The sequence below is a fragment of the Neopelma chrysocephalum genome, unplaced genomic scaffold, assembly GCF_003984885.1.
Source record: "Neopelma chrysocephalum unplaced genomic scaffold, ASM398488v2 Primary Assembly neopelma1_303, whole genome shotgun sequence".
Lineage (NCBI taxonomy): Eukaryota > Metazoa > Chordata > Aves > Passeriformes > Pipridae > Neopelma > Neopelma chrysocephalum.
Window position 1 is genome coordinate 614,869 of NW_020897965.1, and position 23,460 is coordinate 638,328.

Consider the following 23,460-nt stretch of genomic DNA (forward strand, 5'->3'; position numbering starts at 1 on the left):
AAACTAGGGGTCAGCTCTGTATCAAATGGATGCATAAAGTATTTTGTTATTGTCAGTAACTCAGAATACTTTATAATTACATAGTAGACTCCACTTAATTTATTTTTTCCTGTAGTGCATTTTTTGAAATCCTGCTTTGAAAGAACAGCTCTTCTGGGTGCTGATGACCAAACAACACTCCTGAAAAAGTTCCTAGAAATCTAACTTTCCTGGTCTCCCCTACACAGTTTGGCCTAATTCTCTTCTTGAATGCTCTGGAAACAGCTTCATACAATCAAATGCACCAAATATATATCAGGTGGCACTGAAATTTGGGGCCTAGGATTTGCAAATATGTTTTAAATTAAATTGCCATTTGTGACTTAGGCCATTCATTAAAAATCTGAGCTCATTTTATATGTATATATAAATGTGTATATGTATAGGTTAGATTCTTACAAACTTCTTTCCTTTTCCTGCTGTATTAACTCTTTCCCACTTAACCATTAATGTTTCCCAAGGATTTAGTGTTCTAAGCTGAAGGTTGCCCAACTGTGCAGGTTGTGGCAGTGCCTGTGTTGGAAGGAGCTGTCAGGGTGTGTCTGGCCCGGCCCCCCTGGGGTGGTGCCCTGGGAGGGGAAGTGGTTTGGCAGCTGTGAGTTTATCCCCGTGCTCTTTGATTTGATCTGGTGAAGATCCCCACAGACATTTCTGTCCTACAAAGAGCTGCGGGACCATGAACCAGCCTGCACAACCCCCGTCTTGAAGCTGGTGGCAGAATTCATGCAAAACAGGTAAGAAACATGGGAAAACTGGATCAGTGATGAGTACTGCAAGGGTATGTGATTTCTGTTCCATCCTTATGTTTTGCTTATCCTCATGATGTCTGACTTTGCCTTTAAGGCTGCTCCTTTTGTACTTTGGAACAAAACTCTCAAACAGGACTCAGTTTTCAGTGTCCTTGTGGTGTTGTACTGAAGTGGGAGATGGTACAAAATGAGCTGGTCAGGGTTAGTTACAGGAATATGTGAAAGACTGCTGTGATTTTATATCTAACGTTAGTGAAAGTGCATGCTTTAACCGGGGATAAATACTGACTACATAATTAAATATCAGGAAATGTCTGCTGTCAAGATGTGCTGCAGGCAGAATTTCTTCCTTAAGCCAAGCAGCACACATATGTGCCTGTAAAACCACAACTCCCTTCACAGTTCCTTTTGCAACTCGACTCTTCCAGCCAAAAAAGGGAAGTGTAGTATCTAATACAGCAGTATTTATAATCAACATGTAGTGACACCTCCTGCATCTGAACTCTGCTCTGCGGGCTCACCAAAAAGGCCTCAGTGTGATTTGGGAGGTGATTTCAATACTTGACATTACAGTAGTTAGAACAAAATTCCTGATTTACCACAGGTAACAGATCAATTTATTTTGGGAAATAATCATTACACTCGGAAATATTTGGTATCCTGCCCAAAGGAAAAACAGATTTTTAAATGTAAAATTGATAGATAAAGTCCCTATGCTGTGTATGTTCATGACCAAAGTAATTGGAATTTTCAGCAAGGAGGTATCATCTCTCACTTTGCCTTGTAAGTCAAACTCACATGGAAAAAAGGTGAACTACTTGAAATTTGGAAAAAAAAAAAAAAGAGTTTAATCAAGCCACAGGAAACTGGTGCCTAAATGTTCAGACCTGGCTACCAGTCAAGCACCAGTGTGTAGGATGTGCACTTAGTCCCTGAGTGACTGCCTAAGCTGTAAGATAGAATTCCCTGTGTGGTTTGTGTTGACTTCCCTGCTGTGGCTCCCTCTTTGCTTTGTGTCGGCCAGTTATGTATTTTATCCTGGTAGTAGTAGTGTAAAAGGTTAACCTGTTTTTATTTGCTTGTGCACTCCAATAGTGCTGCAGCTTATTTCGAGGAGGAGATTGTTAAAGCATAAACACAGAATTCAAGTAACAGTGAACAAAATCCAGGAGGAACTAGTGCAGTAAGTCTTGGAGGAACTAGTGCAGTAAGTCTTAGGCAAGAGACAGCTCTTCAAGCCACCTTCCCTATTCATGTGTTGTCCTACCCACTGCTCTTCAGAGACTCTGCTTTGTTCTCTTTAGCAGACATCACCTGGGTGTTTGCACAAGCTGTGCACGAGCATTAGCTTGTACAGGTTGGGGTACATTACACAATATACTGTGACACATTTAAAATATGTTTGAGAGTATCAGACTGTGCATTATGCCACTCTGGTAGGGAGATAATGGGCTACTTTGGGGGGTCTGCCTCTGCCAGCCATTATTATTTTGTATGTATGGAATACACGGATGTTTTATAGCAGAGATGTTCTATTCATTCATAAACACCCAGATTTACTCTGGAGTTTGTAGCAAAGGACTCTGCAAATAAGGATTCAGTCACCAAAAAATGAGACTCGCTGCAAAGAAAGATCCATCCTGGTCTCTGGGATAGGGGAGACAGCAGAATGCACAGTTGATCAGAGGTAGATGAGACTAGATAGGTCACAGAATCACAGAATGTTCTGAATTGGAAGGGACCCACAAGAATCGAGTCCAGATCTTAAGTGAATGGCCCATACAGGGATGGATCCTGTCACCTTGGAATTGTCAGCTCTGCTTTACATCACTTAGTGGTGATTCACTTCCCTTCCAGTCCAAATGAATGCTAAGGGTGTTTCTCTAAAGTTACTTAGAAGCTTAAGACTTATATTTGAAGTCAACTTTTAGTCCTGAACTAGGAGTTAGTCTTCCTTGTCATAAAAACAGATTGGAATGAGGCAAAGGACCTTTGGCAAGGACTCTCTTGTGTTTCCAGATTGGGAACAAAGTGGTTCTTGTTGGCTTTGGTAGTACCTGTGATTTGGGTAAAACAACATGGAGCAGTCTACTTCAGGTCTGAATGTTCCTAGAAAGCATCTGTTACAGTTTACATCTGGAGAACTGCCCTGGGATTGCCACAGATGTTAGCTAACAAAATAACCAGTTGGGATTGGTTTATTTTTAAACCCTATACAGATGAATAAACAGGCCAAAGTTAGCCTGACCACTTGGGTTATGGATTTTCTGAACTGTGTTCAGGCTACAAGGCATTCCCCAGACATGGAAAGCTGTGTATGTATCATCTGTCACCTTTCCTGGCTAAAATTGTTCTGTCTTGTGTCACAGGATTGTTACTCCGGCAACACATGGACTGAAAGCTAGAGTTAGTTTATCAAATAATTGTACTTTGTAATTGCAAATGTTGGGGGTTTTCTTTTGTTTTAGGAATGAATCCATAGCAGTTTTGTGCTCTGATGACCATCTGAGTATTTTTGCTGTTCTTTTTTAAATCACAGGGTTTAAGTTCTGACGTATCGTCTCCAAACAGAATTCTGCTCTTCAGAGAAGCCAGTGAAATGATTTGTACCTATAGTAGGTGTTCATTAACGGTTCCTCTGACATGCAATTCTTTGCCTGGCTTGTGATATAAAATCCTGTTACTGCTGAGCACTGATGGAGTTGTGGGATCCGTAGCAGGTCTGCACTGCCAGTGCCATTCCTTGGGAGCACAGAGCTCCCAGGGCAGCCCTGCGAGCTCCCGTCTCCTACCTCAGGGTTCATTCATGTACCAGTGTTGCTTGTGTCACTTTTTTAACTTGAAGGCCTTCTGGCAGCTGCAAATGTGTTTCAGTGAAGATACAAATACTCATGAGGTGTTTGATCTAGGCTGCTGATTGATAGGTGTGGGCTGATTTTGTGTATTCAAATTATATTCCAGCAGTTCCAAAACATAATAGGACCATAACAGCTTTACCCTGAAGCACTGTTAGAAGTATTTATAATAAGTTGCTCCATTTTACTACTCCCACTCATGAATGCAGCTGCAACAGGTCTCTGACACCAGCACTTTATATTACTCTACAACTAACTTTGTAGCTGACAATTGTGCTTTCTAAATACTTTGAAAGGAACATTACCAAGTTTTTGTAGAGAAATGTCATTTGTAGTTCATGTAAACAGGAAGAGCCATAAATGGCCTGTTATTTTTAAAGAAAGAAATTGGTGTGGCAAATTTACTTTTACTGCATTCAGGTTGCTTTTTGGGTCTGGAAATTGCATGTTACAAAAACACACCTGTATAAAAGACTTCAAATGTGATGTTGCATTTGATCTGTAGGGCATGGAAGCAGTGCCTGTGAAATGCATAAAGCATTTATTTGTAACAGAAAAAATTACAAGTAACTCTCAATCCTTGCAAAATCATTTTTCTGTTTCTTTTGCAAAGCACATTCTTTCAGCTATGTTCTTAAGTAAATTTGTTAGAACAATTAAGCAAAATAAAAATAGGATTTGAAAATGTATGAAAAGATAAAAAGTAAATCTTTAGATGATTTAAAAAAAAATCAAATGTAGTCATGATGATGATTCAGCCCTACGTATCTTATGGTACCTGATCCCATTGCAGACATATTTTCCTTTTTAATTTTTTATTTTAATTTATTTCGTTCAGCTTTCATCATCCTTTCTGCACCTAGGAAAAACATAACTATATTATTGGGCATTCATTCAGCTCAGCTGTTGGCATCAAGTTTCTAAACCTTGCTGAGTAAACCAAACGAGTTGGTTTCAACCTGCTTCATTTCTAGTTCATGCCTAAAAAAACCCCAAAAAAACCTTTGTAAAAACCTATTCTGCTTTCAGTTGCAGCTTTTATGGTGTGTATGTGAAGTTCATAAAATTCTCAGCCTTGAAGTATTGGTAACTCTTGCACAAAAGGACCAAACAACATTTTCTGGCTCGTGCTGGGATTTAATTGTGCAACATAAAAGAAGTTCTCAGCCCAGTGCAGATCTAAGAGTTAGAAGCAAGCAGCAGAGCTGTGGAGCCCGGGGAAGCCGGGTCCAAACTCCTGTCACCCTCTTCGTTATGTGAAAGATCCTTAGGAATGTGTGGCATCTCCCCAGAGATGTGTGCCACAGAAAGAACTGAAGTGGCCATAGAATTGTAGACTGGGTTGGGTTGGAAGGGACCTGTTAAAGGTCACCAGTACATCCCCCCTGCAGTGAGCAAGGACATCTTCAGCTCCATCATTCCATAGGAGCTTTCTGTTGTGCTTCTATTCCATGTATTTCATAACTGTTTTCCTGTGGAAGGATGTGACTCAGCACAGGTTTAAGAGGAGAACTGCACTTAATGTGTTCCAGAAGAAACCTTTAAAATCACCTATCAGTTAAAAGTGGAGAAAAGATGGAGATGTGGGAGAGCACCTCCATTCAGTATCTGAGGGGGTTATTTTGCTTTTAAAGCACATGCACATTGCCATCAGCGTCCGAAAGGGGCCCATCAGTGATCCCTCCACTGCTTGGGTGTGACATTTAGAGGTATTCTTTAGGGTTTCTGTTCAGTGGTTACCAGAATTTACCCCAGGACTGGCCTCTCTGCAGAGTCCCTGTGAGCCCTTCAGTGGGAGCAGGGATTCCTCAGGGTGCAGCTGGCTCTGGAGGCACAGCTGGGAGCACAGCTGGGAGCACAGCTGGGAGCACAGCTGGGAGCACAGCCTGGCCATGCCCTGCTCAGCTCTGGGCGCTGCAGTGAGCTCAGCCCTGTTTCACACTGCTGCCCCTGCTGCTGAGGGCTCACTGCCTCACACTCTGGCAACATTTTACTGCCCATTCTGAGTATTTCAAGATGCTACAATTGATCAGCTTTGAATAATTGCTGTTAACATTTTGAGCTTTTATCACCAAGTAGTAGTTTATGAGATTTTTGTTCCAGTGTACAGAAAGATGTAACTTCTGGAAATGCACAGGGATTCATTAATTATGTATGATCTTTTGAACATACAAATTCCTATAAAAATACTGATATAAAGTAATTTTGCATTCTTTTCAAATGCCTTCTTGAAAATCTTTAATAGTTGTTCTTTTAATGAAAACTGTAATCCATAATACTCTATGCTCTTTTTTAAGTGTATTTGTGTTTTAAGCCTGTGTAATCTTGGCAGACATCTGAGGAAAACTAAACAAGTAAAACAAATGATGATCATAAAATTGTGTTCTTGAACAATGTTTCCAGCTCCAGAATTTTCCAGTTCTGAAAAATTGTGTGATTCAGATAAAAGAATTAATCCATACATGCCTTCTAATCCTTGGGCTCAGTTTTCAGGTTTCCTTCTGTACCATTCCAGCAAGTAACTTAAAATTGCAAAAATAGTTGAGATTCTCGCACTCAGCATGATTTTATGGCTGAAGCATTAGAAGAGAGAATAGAAGATGCAGCAAATGTCAGGAGATGACAACAGACAATATGTGCCCATTTATCTTACCAAGTCAGACAGACCTCTTGTATATGCCTGCAGCTTATGATGAGCTCCTCCGAGCTGATCAAAGAGACACTTTAACTCAGGCTGGATTTGACTGAAATCTGTATGATAATAATTACCTTTTTAAACTGAGAGAAACACAAAGTGATGGCATGAGGCAGAGGGGGATAAATAGAAGTGGACATCTCTTTCTTTCATCACACTGTCCTTGTGGGAAGATCCTTCCTTTCAGTCTCTGTCTCAGTTAGTCCACTGACCAAGTGGGTTGCTATAGACTCTGCCAAGAGGAGCAAACACAGCCAGGTCTCTAGGTGGTGGAAAGAAGAACTTCTCAGGGATGAGAGGAGCCTGGGCAAACTCCTGTCTGAACATCAGGCTTCCAGCTCTGCTTGTTACCTCTCACCTCTCTTCCTTGCTCTGCCCTTGACAGTGAGAGTTTCCAGCTTCTAGCTCTGTAGGGAAAGACTTGGTCCCTCTCCTACAGACAGCCTAGCCTGGCTGTTCCTTTTTTTGAGAAGAACATAACATAAATCAATAAACAAAAATATGGCTTAATTGTATTGTACTTTCATTGGGAAGTGAAATTTAAATTTCCTGTTTTAGAACAGGATTTTCCCTCCTCTCTCACATGTAATGATATACAGAAAATGCACATAAAAGTATTTACTGAGATTTTATTTGCACCAAATAAACCACAAAAATTTCTGGTTAAGTCATAAGTTAACTGGGAGTTTTCTTGCTATGTAAACCTACAGGTACATAAAAATGTGATCTGAGATATGCCTCTGTTCCAGCCTTAGACAAGGAATTAGTGTCTGAAGTGAGGTGGAATCAGGTGATTCTTCTCACCCCCATCAGGGCACAATGGTGATTGCTGACATCGTGTTCGTTCTTCCTAAGTCTGGACTACACCAATCAAAGCAGTTTTGGATAACACACAGATACTTCACACATATGGTCTTCTTCAGGTGACGAAAATCAGCTAGAATTTATATGTGGCTTTGTTCTGTGTGGGCCCTGTGCTGTTGTGTACAGGAAATTACTGTGGAAATGACTCTGAAACAAACATTTGGTCATCTAGTGTGCCGCTTTCTTTCCATCTTCAGTTTTGCCCAAGTTTCTGATGTCTATTTGTGTCTGAGTGGTACATCCATTTCCTTTCTCTGTGAGCTGTGAGGTCTGTGCTTGGGCTGAAAGTAGAAGGAGAAGAAAAAGGTAGAACTGTGTTGGGGAGTGGGAACATAGGCAATAGCTTGTGAGTATGGATGCTGAAATCTTTAATGCTAGATTAAAGCGTAGCCTCTTTTCTCCTTAGACTAGCATATAGGGGTTTCATATATTTAAGTGCAAAGCAGAAAAAAAATCCACAATCCTGATTTTTAAGATATGCTAAGTATTGTCAGTTGTCAGGGAATAAAATTTGAGAGATTAATTTTTTTGTAGTTTTGAAAAGGAGCCCTTCGGCGAGTGTTTAGTTCTGCTGTGCGATCAGGGAAGTACTGGTGTGTCCTCTCCTGCTCATTTATCACTGATACAGTGCTGCAGACAGGTCTAAGATGCCTTTGCAAATGCTATTTGTTCAAAAGATGGGAAGCCTGGCGTAGTGTGCACTTAGTCAGACAATTATCCTTGTTGGGGCTCCACAGCTTCTTGGCAAGGGCTGTTGTGTCTTGTCCATTACGGCTGGAGCCGGTCTGAGGGAGTGATAGAGTGATTTAAAATAAACATCTGAAAGGAGAGAATTGAAAGGAGTTGGAATACTGTAGTTCCCTATTCTTCATCCCCAATATATTTCACTTTTAATTCTGCATGTACAAGTCTCCTTACAATATGTTTTTGAACTCCCAGTGGTATAGGAACGATGCGATGCATCTTGGGACGATCCATTTTTGTTTTGTGGTTTCTTTACATTTTAGTAAACCTCTTCCCTTTCATTAGAAGAGGCTGACATAAAAATAATATTTTCAATATGCTGTTTTTATTTATCTACATTCTGTCATGATATACTTTGATGTAAGTTTTTAATTTTGCTTCAGCTTTCAGCTGCTGTAGCAGTTACTGCTCAGGGTCAGCGATGAGGTTAGCCACAGTAGCACAAAACAATTTCCTGTGCTCACAGCCCAGGTAGCATTTGGATGTGGATTAAATTTTACCACATTTTCCAGTAGCCAGACACAATTATTTCTAATGAGCTTTAAATTGCTTCCATAACATGTATTTCAAAACTTAGTGTGGTAATCCATTCAGTGCCAACTTCATAAGATAACGGGTCTTCTTCAAAATTTTGGTTAAACTGATTCTTGCTGTCTAACAGGTATTTCTCAGCAGCAGCTGAGCTTGGCAGTGGAGTGCTCAGCACTCTCAGCTGTGTTGTCTGCCCTCCTCTCTCCTATGACAGTGGTTCCAGAATATATTGCACTTCATTATGGACTCATGTTTTGAAATCAGTTTCTTTTGGCAAATTTACCTTGGGCATGCTCATTGGGCTGATTTGAGAGGTTTTATGCACATTTTGTTGTTGTGGAAGCTTTAAAAAAATCATTTCTTGAAGCTCTCATCTTTATAATTCACATTTTCCTGTTTTGTCTGGCCCCTTCTTTGCACTGCCCAGCATTCCAAATGCCTAGAAGGTGTACATTCAACCATCTTTATGGGTAGTGGTGAATAATAAAAATAGGAAAGGGGAAAAGGCAAAAACCACTTTTCTCTATAAACATGATACATTTTCACAACCTTTGTTTAATCTCACCAAAGTCTTCATCTAATTCACACATGTTAAAATATGATTTAGTTGTATTATTATCCAAAGTGCTTATTGGTCTGAAATCTAGAACAAGCCCTGCTGAAATGAAACTCAGCCATAAGGAAATCATTTTGTATTATAGCTTCTCCTGTAAAAGCAATTAAGGAGGAGAGCTGAAAGGAAAGCTGCGTGTCCTGACGTGCTCCCGTGTCTGGGGGGAGTGAGAGCAGGAGCTGGGAGGGCCCTGCAGTGCTGAGCTGGGGGTGCTGAGCCGTGGGGATGTTCTCTGCGGGCAGAGCAGCCCAGCCTGCTGTTGGCTGGCTCAGTACTTCCCTCTGCATATGCACACTTTTTTTTTTCCAGCTCCTTTGGTTGTACTAAGGAGTCTTTTAGTGATTAACTCATTAAAATTCGCAGCCAAATTCAAGACTCTGTTTCCTCTCCAGCAGTTTCACCAATATCTTTAAAAATCCTTTTCTTATTCCTGTCAGAATTTTGTATCACCTCTCAGGCTCAGAGTACACAATTTTTGTGAGTGGCGTTGCTGTCAAATGCAGGGCAAAAAGTTGGATTAAAGGAAATTATTGAGAATTTTGAAAGTCAGTATCTTTTAAGATTGTGTGATGCAATTTCTCCCACATTAAGAAGAAATTGGTGCAAGTTGGATTTTTTCATTTGATTTTTAACTCAGTAGTAACACTGGGACTGCACTGATTAGTTTCTACAGAATTTTTGTTTTGACAGGAGCTATGAATTTCAAACACAATTTTTAAATTCAACATGTCAAATGTCGCTTTTGTGTTGATTTAATTTCTTTAAATTGTTTCTTTTAACAATAGGAGTTTATAAAATTATATTTTGGTCTTCCACTACAGGGATTATAAATGTAAGCATATCCTCAGTAGCTGAGGAGTTGTTCTTGACCTGATTCCAAGTACCTCAGTAAATTAGTTTATGTTCAGTAGTATCCATAGTGTGTAAAAATATTCCCCTGAAGCTCTTGCTAAATGTTGCAAGTAGATCATTGGTTTTTTATCTAGTCAAGCATGGCACTTTATTTCATTTTTTTTTCAATAACTAATGCTAAACCACTTCTGTGTTGGAGCACTGCAACCTCTGCATCGCGCTGGGACCCGGCACCGCCTGGTCTTTCACCTCTGCTGCTCATTTGAAATCAGCAGTTCCCACTCTTAGGCCCTTTTAAAATGAGTCCATGAACACAGAACAGTTGTCTGTGTACTCTGTCCACTTGCAAAAAGCAGCTTTTAATGTCACACAAGACCCAAACTCTGCTCAGTGTTTCACTGAGGAGGAACAGGCCTGGCAATGCCCCCCTGCCAGGGCTGGGCCTCCCCACAGTCAGTCCTTTGTGCTCATCAGTGGGGTTTAATTATTGGGTGAGGTTTTAGTGAAGTAATAAAAATGATGGAATATGAACACTAGTGGATACCTCCTAGAATTCATGTTTCCAGGCTGAGGGACTTCTCAGGTTTTTCCAGCTTTTTTTCTCATCATCCATTTTTCGCATTGAATTCCAGTTAACTTCCATGTTAAGTACATAATTGCCTTCTTGACAAACTACTAAGCTCTTGCCATCTGTTGTTTCTTACTACACCAAGTACTTGAATGACCAAGGACTGTAGGATGTCATGCTTGGACAGCTCAGCTACAAACCCAAGGCTGTTCCTTTCTTGGATCCAGAACTTTGCTCATTTCTGAAGCCAGGTATGTGTTTGTGTTAGTGAAGTTGGGATTTGCAGCAATGAATTTAATAGTCAAGACCAGCTCAGGTTGGTTTACAGCACTCTTACCTTTCTGTCCCGTTTGTGCCCTGAGAATTGTACCATTCAACAGTGGTTTCCGAAAACAGTATGTGCCTTCCCACTTGATCTCACAGACAGAATTTTATATTTCATTTTATTTTCTTCATAGAATTTGGAATTCACAGATTTTTCTCAATAACTAGAACAGGACTTGTCAAAAAGGTTAATGCTAATTAAGATGATCTGTCTAGGATATGTTAAAATAGTGCACTGTGCAAAGCTAAATGGAATTTAATTTTTTGTAAGTGTAATTTCGCAGTAATGTAAAGTATTAAAATAATATCCAGGTACACTAGGAGACTTTCTTATTTTTCTGCTATGTTTTTACTTTTCAAAGATGTTTTGGATACCAGTGCTGTTTAGTATAACAGAGATTTAACACCATTTGGAGCTAATTACTGTGCAGCAGTAGTCACTGGGATGGTACCTCTTCCGCAGTTACACTGCAGCATTTGGGTAAGAGAGGTGCTCACATGACCATTTACAAATGTCAAAACCACTCTATATTCTCATTAATAAATTTTTTGTTGTTTTATTAAGAAGGCTTGATTTTGATTTTGATTTTAAGTGACCACCTTTCCTAGCTAAATATTTGCTATTCTTTTCCCTTCCATAATTCTAATTCACCATTCTGTCTTCTTATAGACCCTAGTTTCTTCTTCTATGCAATCCCTGATCATACTCCCAGTCTTTTTTGTAAATCTACTTTTCCTTTACAACCTGATAGATAAATTACCTTGTACTTGCTAGAAGTGGTGAAAAACATGAATGTTTTAAACAATAACTTATGTCTTTCCATTCTTGCACCAAATGACACCAAATGGATGGTACTTTGATGCATTAGGTGTTTAGGAACAAGATTTTTCCCCCTCATTTTTCTAATTATATGATGTAAATTCATCATTGCTGATAATCAATAGAATTAAGGAAAAGAATTAAAATGAGTTAGGTAGATGATGTGGAAGTGGAAATTTGCATGAGTAGAAAGGAGAACTGTGTAGACACTGACCCAGTTTAATATTAGGCTTCAATATGTACTAAATGATACTACATCTGTGTCATCTCAGGCAAGGTTTTAGGGCATTCTTTTAATTGCCTCAAATCAAAACTGCACCATCATAACTCCCTTTCCCAGCTGGCAGTGTTTGGATTGTAAACAGGTAATGCTCACTTTTCTCACTGCTCCTTGATCCAAGTTGAGATCAGAGCCAGGACAAGGCGATTACACACCGAGAGCAGGCGAGTCAAATGTCTCCTTTGTTGTGCTGTTGATTATAGGAATGTTTTTTAAAATGTACAGCTCTGTCTTATTTTCCACTAATTAAAATTACCAAGAATGATGAGTAGTAACAAAGCAAAGACCTGGCACTTGGGTTCTGTGCAGGCCAAGCCTGTCAAGGTTGGCACCAGGTGGGGCAGGACCAGTGCTTCGGTTTGCTGGGCTCATACCCCTCCTTTTGCTCACTGTCAGTAATTGCTTCAGGTTTAAAAAAAACTGTCATGAAGACAAACTCACTCTGGGGTGCTGTGTAGATGAGCATTAAATTGTTACAAAGATACTTAGAAAACTTGGTAATGAGACCTTGTGAACATGGAGATTTGTTCAGGGGATTGCAGTGGGATCTGCTGCACGGTGGATCCAAAGTCACTGTTGCCTGTTAATAGCAACAACAAATATTTACCAGTAGCTGTTATTTTTACATTATAAACATGGAGTTGAATTAGGAAGTTTTTCCCATCTGTGACTGGTAAAATAGATGCTTTTGTAATGGACATATTTGTTTTCTGAGGAATATATTTAGTGTGTGTATACATCAGCAAGCATCCCAAGAGAGCATTATGGTAATGGATCAAAACCAGGCTTTGCTGCAGCTTGAGAAACTATAAAACCATGTGTTGCAACTCTGTTCAGATTAAGGAATTCATGCTCATAGACCCAGTCATGGTCTGGCTGTACATCAATAGTGGGAATTCCAGAGCTTGTATTTTAAATTTTGCATACTAATTGTTTAATGGCTTTTAAGCTGTAATCATGCTTACTTAACAGATCTTTTACATCAAATGCAGAAACAATTTTTCTTCCAAATAGTAATGAAAATAAAGACAAAAATAATTTTAGATAGTGCCATCAAAATATTTTAGATTTGCAGCTGCTTATTTAAGTTTCTTTCTTTCTTTCTTTCTATGAAAACAGCTAATCAGATCCTCTCTGTTGGGACTTTGTTGAAAGATCAGGTTTATCCGTTGAAACTCAAGGGCATTTCCATCTGTTACTCTGCCTTATGTGGAAATTCTGTCAGCTTCAGCATCTTCAAGTTGTACGGGGACAACCAGTCTGACAATGTACTTCAGGCCTTTGTCAAAACGCTGCTTTCAGTATCCCACAGTGACCTGCTAGCGAGCAATTTCTCATCTTGGGAGTCTTTATGTGAAACGTGAAATAACACCACCACAGGCTTTGTGTTGGTATAATGAGGCAGAGGGATCCGGAACAGCTCAAACAGAGTTTTCAGTTCAATTACTTGAATTTATTTATATAGTGACATCTGAAACACAGGTATGACTGAAGTGCCTTGTGAAATGGGAGCTTTTCCAGAACTCTCACTAGGCTTGTAAAAGAGAGAAATGCAGGTTTTTTTCCCTTTCTATACTTGCAAACCCATTTCATTGTCTGCGTGCACTGTAAAGCATCCTCATATATCCAGCTACTCAGCAATTAGTTTCAATCTGCAAATTGTCACTGTGTATTCCCCATAAAATGGAAAAGTTTAAAATTAAAGTATATCATATTCCCACTTCTTTGTGGGAAGACAACAGATCTTGTGTAATATCAGCCTGAATTTGAACTGGGCCTTTTTCTTCATGATTCTTTAGTTCAGAGCTGTCACTGTCTTGCAGGAAGGGACAAATCTGGGATAGTTAAAAATAATTAATACCCAGATTTATTTTTGCCACATAAAGAAAGTCTGTGGAAGTGAAAAGTTGCTCTGAATTAAAGTTGGTGTATTGGCCTAACTGCACATTCCCAGCTACCCAACACTTAATTTCCAAAGCAAGAGTCCTTAAGAGGAAAATACTGGTTGGGTTGGGCTGATATGTTCAAGCGGGTGTCTTTGCCTGAGCAAAGGCTGTTATAGGAGCTCACATAAGCAGCAAAAAAAGTCTATATCTGAGATGGTTTGGGGAAATCCACAATAAATCTTTGTGAGATTTCCTGCAGAAGGTCCTGGGCAGAACATTATCCTGCTCCTCCCAGACTGACAGCATGTTGGATGGTGAAGCACTGTGGCATTTTTGGACTATCCTGAGCGTATTTTAAACTGATAGCAGGTTACATCCAAGGGTAAATTTGAAAAGTGGAAATCTACTGAAGACAGGAAAATATTTTAGGTCTATGAATATTCTGATTCATTGACTAATTTTAAATTTATCATATCACAAAATCTCTAAGATCTTCTGTAATCTGTTAATGTTGTTAACATTAGTCAGTGGTAATATCTGTATTTTCTATGAATGTGTACTCTTTTTTTCAGCAATATCAAAAACTAAACCAGTCTTATTACCCACTTTTGGTGTGTCTGACCCAAGATCATATGAGTTTCATTACCAGTTTGGAACCTCACATCTTATTCTGACCTCAATATCTGGAGGACTCACTGCAGTAGGTAAGAATTACTTACACTTGGCTAAAGGAAGAATTCATGTATTTAGATATCTCAGATTTTCAAAGCAGCACACATTTGTATCTTTAAAAAATTAATATCAAGGGGCAGTGGAAGATGCTGGCTTTTGAACATTCAAAGAATGTGACTATTTTGGTTACTGGAACTAAGTTCTTTTAAACCTGTAGATTTTTACAGACAGTGTTTTTAAATATTCTTTTCTTACAAGCCTGAATTGTTAAAATTATTAATGTGCCTCCACTAGAATTGTACTGAAAATTCATGCATTTGTTATTCAGAAGTAAAATATTAATGTGTGTACAAGTATCTGTGGGGTTTTGTTTTTATTTGATCAGCATGGCTGTTGTATAAATAACACTTGTTCTGCACAGCTGTGATGTGATTTGAGGAATGTAAAGGTATCTGCCTGTGGAAAAAAGAAACTTGTTACTCAGTACTTCCTGAATACACTTTAGAGAGGAGAATCAGAGCCGGGGAAGGATACTTGGAGTACGATACAAATACAACAGGTCTGATTGCAATTCATTTAATTCACTTACACTAATTTATGCTTTTGAACCAGATAACTGTTCAAACATTTGGGGTTTGGGCAGGGAGGTGATAGTCTAAAGCAATTTGGAATATGGAGAAGGAAACAGCATTTGTGGGAAATAAAAATGAATCATGCAGTTACGTTCTGGTCATCCAGGAATACCATGCGCAGTTTTTGACTGGGAAGCTATTCAAAACTTTGAGTCAAATTTATTGATTAGGCCATTATTAAGGGGAGAAAAATAGGAATGTAGAACATTAGTGTGTGTAGATGTTCTTGTGTAATAGCTGGTGTTGCTCATCCCTGCCCAGTGCCAGTCGGGCCCCACAGGAAGCCCCCAAGGCTCACGAGCACCCACGTGCCAACACATTCAGCAGTTTGTGGGAGCTCTCTGAGGGGAGATGGGCAGTGAACAGCTGAGTAGCAGTGCTGAACAAGTATTCAGGTCATTCTGTTATGTAACACCGAAATCCATCCTGTCCCAGATATTTTGGGTGCTTTGTCACCATTCTGCCCATGGGCTGGTCCTGCTGGGAGCCCGCCTGTTGCTGGGCTGCAGGTGGATACACTGCACTGAACCTTGGCTTGGCCAACAGCTGCCAGTTCAGCTGATCCTGGGCTCTGTCATCCTTCACATCTCTTCCATTTGAGAGGCTGGTTTTGTTCATTTTTATAATTCATTAGCATACCAAGTTTAATTTACCCATCTCTTTGAAACTCAAACTGAACTAATGTAAAAGAGAGAGAAGAAAATGGAAAAGCTAAATAAGTTTTAGCTTTCAGGTGTTCTGTTTATTCTCCCCTCTCAAAAAAATAGGAGGAGTATGAAAAGTATGTCTTTCCAGCTTTAGCTTCAAACTTTTGTGGTTTAGGTACCTGTGCGTTTAATCATGGAGAATTACTAATTTTTTAGGAACATCTTAGATAACTTGTATTCTGTACAATTCCTAATATTCTGCTGAGAAAAGTATCAACAAAAATTTTAACAGCTTACTTTTTTCATATTTCATAAACCATAGATTTGTTTAGCCAATGCTCTCCTTCAGTTCATCTCAATGTCCTTAATGCACCTAAAATAAATACTAATAAACAGAGGGTGGAATGCCATCCTTGGAGATATTCCTAGATACTGGACAAGGTCCTGAGGAACCTATCTGGTGCTGACCCTGTTTTTGACAGGAGGCTGAATGGAGGATGGCCTCATTTGGTTTCTGCCTCTGTCTTTAGGATCCTACGGGTGTTTTTCACTTGTATTCACTTCTGTCCAAACTGCCTATGCAGCCCCTAATCTTTGGAAGGTCTCTCACACATTCTGAGTAGTACTTGATGGTTGATGAAAAGCTCACCATGAGCTGGCAGTGAGCACTGATAGCCCAGAAAGCCAACAGAATCCTGGGCTACGTGGAAAGGAGCGTGGCCAGCGGGTCGAAGGAGGGGATTCTCCCCCTCCATTCTGCTCTCCTGAGACCCCACCTGGAGTGCTGGGCACAGTTCTGGTGTTCCTAACACAAGAGGGCCATGGAACTGTTGGAGCAAGGCCAGAGGAGACCACAAAGTTGATAAGGAGACTGGAGCACCTCCCCTACAAAGACAGGCTGAGAAAGTTGGGGCTGTTCAGCCTGGAGATGAGAAGGTTGTGTGGGGACCTCACAGCACCTTCCAGTGTCTGAAGGGGCTACAGGGAAGCAGGAAAGGGACACTTTGTCAGGAACTGTAGGGACAGGACAAGGGGAAATGTGTACAAACTGAAAGAGGGAATGTTTAGATTAGATATTAGGCAGAAATTCTTTACTGTGAGGGTGGTGAGACACTGGCACAGGTTGCCCAGGGAGGCTGTGGATGCCCCAACCCTGGCAGTGTTCAGGGCCAGGTTGGATAAGGCCTTGAGCACCCTGGGATAGTGGAAGGTGTCCCTGCCCATGGCAGGGGGGTTTGGGACTGAATGGTCTTTAAGATTCCTTCTAACCCTTAACATTCTATGATTCTACTTAACTTCCCATAATCAGTCAGCTGAAAAATGCCTCTTTTTTTTTCCCTTTCCATCTTGGAGTGATAAAGTGATTATTTTTTTTCCTTTAAATCATGTTTCTTTATACTGCATGTGTCAAGAATTGATATTCAAGCCTGCCATTAAATTCCTCATTTATGTTAAAGAAATTTTATTTTCCATACTCCTATAATGGCATGTCCAGAAGAATTACTCTTTGGCTCTTAATGTTAATTTACTTGTTTTTAATCATCTCAAGAGTTATTTACCTACCTTTTATCCCTTTTAAAATGTTGGTATTTTTGACATTACCAATTGTCAGACAGTGAAATATAAATTTATTTCCTGTGTGTTATTTGGTCACATACATCCTTCTGCCCTTGGAAAATGGGTAAGTAGATCCAAGCATTGCCTTTTTCACTGAATTGTATCAGTGCCACAAGAACGTCTCAGAATAGTAGGGCTCAGGGCTATAAGCCATCTGAGGGGAAATTGTGTTTTAAACTGATTAGAACATAGAAGTCATTTTCAGAAATGTTTACAAAAATTAAATAGCTGTCTTTTTATTTTAAAAATTAAATGCCAGGAGATCACTTCTCTTTCACAGAAAAGAGTATATGACGTTTTTTCTCTGTTCTCTTTACGTATTTGAAACCTTTGAGACTCTCATTGTTGTCAGCTGTAGGACAAACAGTCCCCAAATCCTTTTTTCTGAGGAGTGTTCATTCTGTTGCTGAGTAAATACCTTGCTTGATTCCTCACTTTATAAGCACTGTGAAGGAATATGTATTCCTTCTGAGGCACCTCACTGTAAATCAGCTGTAATGGAAGCCCTCATCCGAGCTTTTATTGGGAGGATAAACGCTCCAATAGTTCCCTTCCAAAGTGTTTACCTGGCTTTTTCACAGCTGACTCAGTGGATCAGAGCCTTTTAAGGCAGCCTGCCTGGCATGTTGTCACTAATCTCTGCAAAGCTTTTCGAAGTCTCATATGATTAATAGTATAGTATGCTATTCATTGAGGAAAAAGTAAAACATTTTTTCTGTCTTGCTGCCTAATTTAGATGTTAAATTGTTAAATCTATTTACTTTCCAGGTTTAGTCTCAAAGGCAAAGAATACCACTATTGAACTATAAGCAGTTGATGGACACGGAAAATACCATTTAACTCCCTCTCCTTGCCCTTATTTGAAAAACAAAACAAAATCTTTTAATTTGCACAGATTCAGCAATGTTAATTGTTAAACTGTTGAAAAACAATTCCCTTTCCGCTTGCTGTTGTCATATTGCTGAGACCAAAAGTCATCCTCAAGTCTTCTGGGCCTTCTGTTGGCTTTTCTAAAATAATCTAATGCACTCTAACATACATGCTCAACTTGCAGCTACTTAAGCTAATGGCTTATTGGAGTTGCATATACAAGGCAAAACCACACAGATAACAAAGAAGTGCATGTAAGGTTAGTGTCCAAACATGAAATGAATGGCAAAGGAGAAACCCCAAGAGCTGGTGACTGGTGCAAGAGTCGTCATCCATGTCCTCTGCCCGTCACCAGCCCCCACCTCCCCATCAGGGAGGTCCAGAGAGCTCAGTTTTGCTTGACAAAGCTGCTGAACTGTTGCTGGGCCCATGCTGGCACACACAGAGCTGGTTGTAGTGTTTCCATAAATTATTCGTTCACAGTGATGGAGCTGAGTGGACCAGAAGCGAGAAACACGGTTTGACTGCATTTTTCCTGATTATCCCAAGCTTTTATCTCAGTTTCTTTTATAATTCTATCTTTATTCTATCTTCTCACTCATTTATCTGTCCATAGCCTAGAACTGGTAGCTCCTCATTGCTCCTGTTTGTTCTATTTATTTAGTTGGCTTGTCTCACTAAGATTTAGTGAGAACACTATTCTGCCCAGCACAGAGTTCCACATGCCCAGAAGAGTCATTCAAGGGAGTTTGCTTGACACTCCCTGTCTGCAATCAAAAGGAAAAATGAGCATGGGGAAGCATATTTGATATATAGTTATGGGCAAATTTAAGTAGCTCTTAACACTCATATCAGATTCTCATGAGCAAATGATAGTGTGGACCTGTCTGCTGTCCTGCTAAAATCACTTACTGTCGAATGTAAAATACCTACTTGTACAGTATCAGCATGTTTAGAACTACTGGTGTTTTGTAAACTGATGATAGTGATTTACTTTGTATTATTCAATTTAAAAAGAAATAGAGTTAAGCACTGGTTAGGAAATACAGCAGAGCCCTCCTATGAAATATGTATTTTCAAATCTCTCTCTTGTTGTTATTGATGGTGATTCAATTCCACCATGAATTGCATTTCTAGTTTATATGCAGGACTATTTGTGTTGAGAATATGGTAGTGCTGCCTTTGCTTTGGCAAGACTGACAGCTTTGAACTCAGCTTTGCTCCAACAAAGCTTTGCCCTCCTGCCCTGTTGGGTGCAGCCCTCGGAAGCTCACCAGTCCCGTGGAGACAGAGCTGAGATGCTCCAGCTCATCTCTGTGAGCTGTTAGATCACTCCCAGCTCTGGCTGCTGAGTCAACTGGGTGCTTTGGAGGATCAAGCCTTAGGACTTGTATCTTCTCTGCCTGTAAATGCCCCTTGAGTGTTCCTCCAAAACACCCTTAGCAAGATGCAGTTAGGATTTCAATGGTGAAGGGTTAATAGTGTCAGCACAGAGCTTAAGGAGTTAAACAGACACAGATCAAAATACTTCAGGGTCTAGAGGGATGTGTTTAAATGAACACTGCAAGGTTGGCAGGCCTCCAAATTAGCATGGTTTAAAGAATTCAAGGTACATTTAATTGGATCCTTCTAATCCCTTTTCCCTTAGAATGAGCATTTTAACAGTTTAATTCCTTTTGCAACCCCCACATCCCTTACTCCAGTGGCCCATCTAAAATAAATACTGTGAACTATAAAAGGCCTAGACAAGTTCTTGCTGAAGCCAGTGGCAACAGGATGTAGTCCTCAACGCTCCACTCATTTGGATCTGATGTTTGGAATTGCAGAGAATATCAGATAGGGCTAAACCTTGCACCCAGCAGTGAAGCTGCTGCACGTATGTGAGGAGCTTCCATCAGCTGGTGTTGGGATGGAGCCAACAGTGGTCAAACGTGTGGCCCTGGCCAGGATGACAGAACAGGAGCTGGGAGGCAGCACAGGGGTCTATGTCCAGTTTCCCAGGGAGTCCCTCAGTGCCAGGACAGAGGAAACAGCCCCTGGGCAGGGTAAGGTGCCCTGCTGTTTGCCAGAGGAAGTTCGAGAGGAGCCTGCATGAGAACCATGGGCCAGGACACTGGTTTTAATGTATTTAAACTGTACTTAATGTACTTTAACCCACTTGAATTACAGTTGTTAAGCAAAATTACTAACTGGCTGTTATGACCTTTTTACTGCCCTTAATGGCCCTTGTTCAGTGTTGGACACCTGGCATGGACTGTAAGCTCCTTGGGGCAGAGAAGCACAGTGACACACTACTTGAGAAAAGCCTGGACAGCAGTTCTATTTGGTTTAGCCTTGTCTTCTCAGTAGGCAGATCAAACCAGAATTTAGTTTCCAGGAATCTGGAGTCTTTTGGATGTGAAGCTGAATATTAGTAAAATATTAGCCCTCATCCTGCACTTCCCAGTACGCAGAGGGGCTGCTGTATTTACAGCTGCAAAAGACAGTCACTGGAGTTACAGAATCCTTCGTTTATGGAGTTACCAGTACCCCAACAGCAAAGTTTAATACCACTGTTCCTTAGTAAAAGCAGTCTTCAAAGCCAGTCAGCCTGTGTGTCGAAACTGGACTTGTCGATTTATCAGTTAGCCAAAGAGAGTAAATGTTGAGCTCTCCAAGTACTTTAAAATGTCATTATTAGTTATTCTTTTATAGAAACAATCTCAAAACTGTTTCATTTTTTGCACAGATGTGATTGACTCCTCCAGCTGTTGTGCTGTTTCAGACTACATTGTCACCTACCTCTTCAGGAACCTTGCTAAAGACAAGAAGACTCTCATATGTACATACGTATTATATATTACATATAATACATTTGTATTATTACATTTCTGAATTTTCCTAATTTTTTGTGGTACTGAACACCAAAGTAGCATTGGCTATTTTGGGACAGAACAAACCTCCCTATGCTGGTATGCAACCCTGAGTAGCTTCAGCCATGTTCTCATGACAACCAAAGACTGGAGGTATTTTTTATCGTACTGAACAGTGTAGTGTAATTGGCTGTACAGTATCTTACAACTTGGTGTTTCATTTTTGCTCATAAAAAAGGTGTGTGGGATCATCAATACATTTCTATAGACAATTGGGAAGGAAAGTCTCTAAAGTATTTTAGGAGGATGAAGAAAAATTCTGGCATTGAACCACACATTTTGGTAATGAAATGTGTAAATTGAATGTATACTGTCAAGTTTGAATGTTTTATTTTGCAGTAGATGACTCTGGTATTTTTTTCTATTACAGGTAAATACAATAGAAATTAAATCTCATGCACCTGAAAAGGAAGTGGCCACTGTACTGCTCAGGAGAGATTGCCCCTTCCCAGTTCCCCCAGGTTTTCCCCACCCTAGTACATTACAGGGAGATCAGGATGTTCAAAGCTACAGATCCCCACATTTGCTCTGTGCCACATGCCCTTAAAATCTCATTAAACTATTTGAAAATGTGTATTTAGAAGCATCTCTGAATTCCTAATGCCGTTGCAGAGATGCTCTTTAAGGAGGTATGTTTCACAGGCCAGGAGGCTTTTAATGGAAAAGGAAGTTATTAACAAAATGCAAATGACTGGTGTGGTCATCTTTGTGTTTCCCTAAGAGGTAGGTGTCATTTGGAAAAAGCTTGGCATACAGTCAGCTCCTGTTGGCATTTGCTTGCTGTTCTAATCAAAGGTGAAAAGGAACAAATGGTAGCTAATATATTCCTGGCACTGTATTGTGAGAATTATAATGATGTTTATTATTGACGTCATGATCAGAATATGATGATTCCCGTGTCATATGACAGGTTCTTATGTTTTACATGGCCAGTAGGGGTTTCAGCAGTGAGTGGTGGGGTCTGTTGGATTGGTCTGTGCTGTGCCACGTGCCATGATTGAAGGGAAGGGGCAGGGCACAAGCTGGGCTCTGGGCTGCCCTCCATTTGTGGCAATCCTGATGTAATACTTTGTCTGTTAATACACAGTAATCTTTCACTTTACAGCGTATGACTAGGCGGTGATCTGTCTTTATTAACTTCAGATTCTGCAGAATATGTTATATTTATTTTGAATGCAGGCTTTCACATACTCTTTTAAATATTAATGGCTGGTCTCCAGCAGTCAGCATAAATATGATTTGCATTAGCACTAGTCATATCATATTGAGTGCCTTTGATGTCAACTACTCAGGGTACTAATATCTGACATCATCTCCCGAGGTCACTGACAACTTTGACCTTTATTCTCGTGCACAGTTTCTGTAGTCTCAGAAGCTCTTTTGAATTGATTTGAAATTTTGACTCTTCCCTTTATGAGGCAGTAAAATTGATAATTATTCAGATGGGAACTGAGCACTGAGCGAAAAATCAATTCCACCCGCTCTCTACTGCGTATAAAATTACTTCTGAGTCTGCCGGACTGAACGGATGGCCAAGGTAAAAGCAGCAGGCAGGAATAGTGGAGAGGATTAGCTGGACGAAACTAATAGCCTAAAGGGATGGCTTTGGAGATGAGGGAGTGTGCCGGTTGGGGGTTATTATCAGCAATGATGGGACTCATTGATCATATGTTTACATCAGGTTTCCATTGGGTTATAAATCAGCCCTGAATAGAAACGGAACACGGGGCCTCGCACTACCGGAGGGACGGCGTATTAGATTATTCTCACTTTCACACTCAGATGAAAAGTGAGACATTGATTATTCATCGGCTGGCCATTAACCACTGGGTTTATAGATGATTTGACTATCGTGGAAGCTAATGAACAAGATTGCTGCTTCCTAACTAGCGGTTTCAGTTTTCAGGACATCTGTTTGGGCTCAGTAATGTGTAACCCTGCTAAGGACTGGGTCACAGACACTTAACGGTGACGAAAAACTGGGCCCTGGTGGCAAAGTGTGCTGCGGTTTGGAGGTCTGTCAGCTCTGTACCTGCGCTGCTGCCGCAGAGAGTTGCTGGTCAGGTCTCGGGTTCCCGGGGGGCTCCGGCAGTAGCTGGATAATGACCTGTCCCCGCTCGGGTCCTGCCTAGCGGGTGCTCCCGGCACCCCTCGGACCGTGCGGGGGCGGCCCGGGCCGGGGGAGCCCCGGCGGGGACAGCGGCGGGCCCGGGCGGGGACGGCTCCGGGGCAGCCACGGGAAGCGTGGCTCTCCCGCGGGGAGCTCTCCCGTGGCTCTCCCGTGGCTCTC

The 23,460-nt window shown here is 40.6% G+C and overlaps 1 protein-coding gene across 1 annotated transcript in view; it reads left to right on the forward strand.

Annotated features, from left to right (window-relative positions):
- Window positions 1-15,040, forward strand: part of LOC113978247 — a 123,484-nt gene extending 108,444 nt beyond the window's left edge. Inside the window, exons 1-3 of the transcript XR_003537520.1 lie at window positions 10,658-10,761; window positions 11,197-11,315; window positions 13,054-15,040. The gene's annotated coding sequence lies outside the window, so the exon portion shown is untranslated. Of the gene's footprint in view, window positions 10,762-11,196; window positions 11,316-13,053 lie in introns of the transcript that reaches the window.
- The last annotated feature ends 8,420 nt before the right edge of the window (window positions 15,041-23,460 follow it).